The following is a 6,000-nucleotide window of genomic DNA, read 5'->3' on the forward strand; positions in this document are numbered from 1 at the left end:
CTTAGTTCAAATAATACAATACACATGGCCGAAAGGGAAAGCGGGGGAAGCAAAAGCTTATCTAGTCCCGCCCCCATTACCACAGAATAAAAATCAAATCAAATAATTACAATTAATTTTTTCTTTTTGCCTTTTTTTTTTAAACTTTTTTTTTTACATTTTTTTCCTTGTCTCAATTTACATGCAACTGAGAAAACTGAATAACTGACAGGGTCCGCCCACTCATTCGGCGTCACCCGTTGTTTCAGCGGGTTAATACGCCGCCCTGTCCTGTTGACTTTTCTGTCACCTCGTAAAAAACTGAATATAAACAACTTAGTAAGCTTAATAATACATTTTCAACTGCAGTTCCCGACCAGATACGCCAGTCTGGGCCGGATGAGAATAGGATACGGGCTTCCTTTTTTTCCTCTCTCTCTCTTTTTTTAAAAATAAAACACTCTTGCTGGTTGCGCTGTGTGAAATGCATTGAATCGGCGCTGATGTTGGGTTTTTTTCTTTACTTTGCTGGGTTCAGGCGGCTTCTCTGCTCCACTTGGTGCCGTCTCTACTGTTGTGGAGCATGCGCACATGCATTGTCCAGTTATACTCCGACTAAGGTGTATACATGACGGAGAAAATCGAATTCCAATCGCATTATCTGGGTGTCTTAATCGGAGTTCTCCAACTCCGATTTCAGTCGGACTAATGTCTTTACATGCACTTCAGTTGTCCAGTTATAGTCGGATTAAGGCAATAATTCGTTTTTTCCAAGTGTCATGTAAACGTACTGAGTGATTCCATCACCAGGAGTCTGTTTACACCTGCATTAAAGCTTCAGTTGGTAACAATTATTCAGTCATATTTGCTGGAACTGACACTATATTCTGATGGTCAGACATTAAATGAGTAATTTGGGACAAAATCCAACTCCTCTGGCTCCACCTACAGCCTGTAATCGTATTTGCCAAAATCCACCGCGCCCGACGATTCTCCACCAATCAGGTAGAGGGAGCAGGAGGAGCAGCCAATCGCCGTTCCTACACGTCGTAGTAAACTGACGAAAGTGAAAGTAAAGTCTGTGACTTGGTCGGAAATTTTAAGACAATACACCGTCAGCTCCCTCTTTTCACCTCTGTCATACCCCCCCCCCCTCCACACACGCAGACACACACAAGAAGAGTGTGTTTCATGGTGAGAGAGATGTGAGATCGTTTTGGAGTCTCCGGTTGCTATGGATACGGTACGTCTTTTGTGGGTGCGTTTATGGCTACTTTGTGTGCGTGCGCCTACACGTGTGTGTGCCTGTGTGTGTGTGGGGTGCTTGGCAGAGGTTCATAAAGAGACCTGACGAAGTATAGTCTTGAAATTTCTGACCAAGTTGCGGAATTTACTTTCACTTTCATCAACTTACCAACTGGAGCTTTAAAATGAGTCTTGGTTGACCACTTGTGACTGGATCTTCCTGGTTTATGTGTAAATGAGAAGGTGTGTATTGGTGTTTGAGGGGTTGAGTCAATCAATGCACAGCTGTTACAATGAAATGAAGTTTTGAACTTTTAAAATAGTCAAATATCTTCAGTACTGAAACTGTGTTGGGAGTAATGACACTGAGGCAGAAGACGTCATCAGTCCTTCAGAGGACGTTGACACTGCTAAAGGAGCAGGTGATAGGATCACCCATGTGATAAAATGTGTTAATGCCAAGTTGTCATCAGGGGCCCTAGTTTGGTGGCGCAGCGCAGGTGGCGCAAGGTAGCGCAGCCGGTCTAATGCAAGTTTCGACCAGCGCAGCCTAGCGCAAAGTCAGATTGGCAGATTCGTAGATCGCGCTGCGCTGAGATAGGCATGGCCGCGCAGCAGGGGGAGGCGTCACAGATTCAGCTTGGTGCAGTGGAAGTTTCGTGCGAAAATGTCCCGCCGAGGTTGCGCTGAAAGCTCGCCACCTCAAACCAGGTCTACTCTCAGCGCAGGGCGAAGTGCAGCAGGTGCAGTGGAAGTTTGGCTGACTGACCTGCAGTGCACACACGTCACCAAGACCTCACAGGCAGGTTTCCACAGTTCCAGGCACATTTCAATGCAATAAATATCCACAATAACCACTATTTAATGCAACTAATGGAATCAACACGTGAATTTATATCTATATAGATTGTCCCGTCACATCTGACGTCAGATCAAAGCAGAGATCAAAGGCTGTCGGCACGCGTAATGGAAACTCCACCTGAATTAACACAGCAGGGACAAACTGGCACTGAAAAGCAGCTGTGGATGTCCCAAGAGCAGGACTGTGAGGGTGGATGACTGCATTTTGCTGCCGTGTTGAGACTACGCACTGTGCCGTTGTGATGATTTATTTATTTATTTACTTATTAATTCATTAGCGCGAGCGACCACGTCGTCACGCAGCTGTAATGAAAAACAAAACACAAATCATCATCTCTCTTAGCCCACCACAACAGCCTCGGTATCAGATAGTCAGTATATAGCCGATACTCAGCATCTCTATCACAGAAAAAGGAAAAAAAAGATACGGACAGACAGAGAGAGAGAGAGAGGAGAGAGAGCGTCCTTTACGCTGATTTCATCCTGCATGGTGTTTGTTTATGTTGTGATTAGTGTACACCTCTCATCTTTCTCACACAGGGTTTGAATAAATGTGAGTTTCTTTATTAGTTTATTAGTTGTTGTTTTTTACACTAGGCAGCGGTTCTCAGTGTATCAGATCAAACCTGATTAAGGATATTAGTAAACTCATTATTCTGTCACTGAGCTCGGACCTCCGGACCAAAACAGCTGTTTCCTCCAGGGAGAGGTTCGGCCACTGGCGTCGCTGTCTCCTCCGTCCATGTCAAAGTATAAAATGACAAACTTGCAGCGCGCATCGCCTCAGTTAAAGGTGAGGAGAGGAGCTCATTTGATTGGTGAAGATCCGAATCGGCTGTGTTAATCCCACTTCTCCTCCTCCTATCTCCTTCCCGCCCTCTCTCCTCCCCCTTTGCCGTTTGCGCCGGTAGGAGGGCCGAGGGGAGGGCTTGCACTGGCGTAAGTCGGACTGCGCTGCCCACCAAACTTGCGAAATGGACCTGGACACGCCTCGTTGGCGTGGCGAAGCTGCGCTGCACTTAGACTTCGCTCGGTCTAGGAAACTAGGGCCCTATGTGTTGATCAGGCAGCAGCACTTTCTGAGTCTTTGTAAATATAATTGATGGGCCATTAGGTTGTATGGAGGTCATGTGAGTCACCGAGGAATGTCCGATGTAAAGACTGATTCAGTCTTTAATCAGGATGAAGGATGTCAGAGCATTCCTAAGGTACTTCCATACTTGCATGCTGGGAGAACACAAATTCCTTTGAAAGTCTGAATCAATGGATCTCAATGAGGGGTCTGAATGCTGTCTGAGGCAGATATCACTACAATACAATTAGGCCTACACTTCACAAAGGAAACAAGGACAAAAACCGTACGAGTCTTATAAGTCAAAGTCATAAAATACATTTCTGATAAGATTCCTAATTAAGCTGTAAAATGAACTTGCTTTAAAAGCTTCTGACTCAACCACCTCATCTGAACTATTTCATTGGTGTTCTTTCACCACGTAATATTCAAAATGAACATGTGATGTATTCAAACACAAATGAAATAGATTGATTTAACAGAAACAGATTTCAGCAACTTGACAGTCTCATGTGATATTTATCACACTTCATTCATATTCAACACTAATGCCACAGCTGCCCTGATGTTGGAAACCCCACCCATCCTCAGGTTAGATCTAGTGCGGCTCATACCGTCACTGTTCACCCCAAACCTGTTACCATGACCAGAGAACACACACGCATTTAACCCAGTTACATGTGACTGGTATCAGTATCCAATAATAAAGCAACTCAACATTAAGCAACAGACAACAGACAATAATCATGTAGACACGTGACAAAGCAGCGAGGGGCCGACTGGATTTCATTCCCATTTACATGTGTGGTGATTTAAGAGAAGTAAAGCTACAATATTTTAGAAAAAAGACAAAAGTAAATACTAATGTCAAAGTGGAAGGACCAAGATGGAGTGAAAGAAAGAGAGAGAGAGAGAAAAAAGAGTCAGAGACAGAGTGAATCAGCATCACTCTATCACTTCTGAAGTCTTATCCTCCCTCAGCCATCACAGTGCCCTCATCCGCTGTTACAGATGTGCTCTTTACATCTCTATCTCCAAACCAGAACAACATCAGTCACATTCATATGGTGAATTATTATTATTATTATTTTTTTCTCATACTTCTGCTAAAACAAGTGGCGCAGACAACCTAGGCACCTTACCGCGCGATCCATCTCTCACAACACAAGTGAGTAGTTCATTAAAAAAATGTCATAGGCTACATTCAACTAAATATCAAACACCTCAACTTATATACAAGACACAATCTTCTCCCTCGAAGTTAAACAGAGACGTTTGAATACAAACACTTCAGTATATTTCATTTTGCCCTAATGACTGAATGAATTTGGATATTTGTGTTTCTTCAATGTGTTTTTCCACAAAACGGGAGAATAAAGACAGATTTGAATTAAAGTTGCTGAAAAGCTTCGGAGCAGATTTTCCCCTCACTTTTACCATCAGTAGACCCGATTAGAGTCCGGAGCCCCCCCCCGGCAGCAACTGAGATAAAAAGACGCAAATCCAGCATGCCTATAACTTGTGTTGACCCCCCCCCCAAAAAAAAAAGAAGAAAGAAATTAAAATAAAAGCGTGTGGATAGGAACAGTTGTGTCATGCAGGGTCGAGTCACCTCCACTTACCGCTGTGATCCGTGGACGGCGCTTTAACCAGGGCGACGGACGGACAGTGAACGCAACGGAGACTGATCTGCTCTCTGTCCGCTCTCTCTCTCTCTCTCCAGAACGCGCGCTCTCTCTCCCGTTTAGTCCCTGCCTCTCTCTCTCTCTCTACGCCCCCCCCCCCTCCCCCCCTCCCTCCCTCCACACACACACACACACACACACACACACACACACACCTCCCATCAGCAAATTGACGAGTTGAGATTGAAATGGCTGCTGCTGCTTGGCCGATTAAAGACACACGCATCATGGTTGGGTGTTGATCCCATGCTGCAGCCAGCAGACACATTTCTCTAAGCATTTACTGGAGCTATTTCCAAAGGCCAACAGATTGCTGTCTTAAAGAAGTCCTTCAGCAACAACAACAACACAACATGCGATGGCACATGTTGTTATTGAGGGAGTTCTCTGCAGAGTCTAGGTATTGGACACTACCTACCTAACACACACATCCTCCAACAGCTCTGTCAGCTTTTTGTCATCTTTATGTGTTGGGGAGACTTAAAGGGACAACGAGGAGTTTCTCCATCGGCAGAACGAAAAATTCCGCGACAATAAAAAAGTCTCATATTAATGTGGATGAATCTACGTTACCCACACTTGTTAATGGGCCCATTTTCGATAAATATATCGTTTTGTCTCTATAGTTATTTTGTTATTATTATTATTATTATTATTATTATTATTATTATTATTATTATTATTATTACTGTCTTGCGCCGGTCAAAGAATTTCACGGTGCGCGCGGAGGCTCATAAATGTAGTGTGAAAACGCTTCGCTTTTCCAAAACTCCTCGTTGTCCCTTCAAACTAGTTGAACTATAGCTTTGCTACAATCTGCTGTAACTTGCTGGTAGTTAAACTACATTGATATTTTGTGCTGCTTCAAGTATTTCAACTACTTTATGGGTCATTGTTTTGTAGTTTAACTATTCAATTTTCGAACTACTATTGTGGCCAATAACATGACATATAAAAAGACCTAGGCCTATATAATATAAGTTTGCATTATTGTGTTCCATAACTCTCTTTGAAAAAAGGCATGAATCATGTCATGACATGACATGCCAAGCCACCGCTGCCTCTGATTGGCTGGCCCTAGCAGCACTCGAATGCTTCACACAAGTGGGTGGGTCTTTGTGGCAAGGAAGCCAGTGCCCATATAAGCACACAAGTCAT

At 43.8% G+C, this 6,000-nt stretch overlaps 1 protein-coding gene across 1 annotated transcript in view; it reads right to left on the reverse strand.

Annotated features, from left to right (window-relative positions):
• Positions 1-4,858, reverse strand: part of LOC146970861 (cadherin-6-like) — a 118,540-nt gene extending 113,682 nt beyond the window's left edge. The window contains exon 1 of the mRNA XM_085804776.1: positions 4,780-4,858. The gene's annotated coding sequence lies outside the window, so the exon portion shown is untranslated. The remainder of the gene's footprint in view (positions 1-4,779) is intronic.
• Positions 4,859-6,000: the final 1,142 nt, after the last annotated feature.

This window comes from Trachurus japonicus, chromosome 17, assembly GCF_045865225.1.
Source record: "Trachurus japonicus isolate A0001 chromosome 17, Traja_1.0".
In the NCBI taxonomy this organism is placed as follows: domain Eukaryota; kingdom Metazoa; phylum Chordata; class Actinopteri; order Carangiformes; family Carangidae; genus Trachurus; species Trachurus japonicus.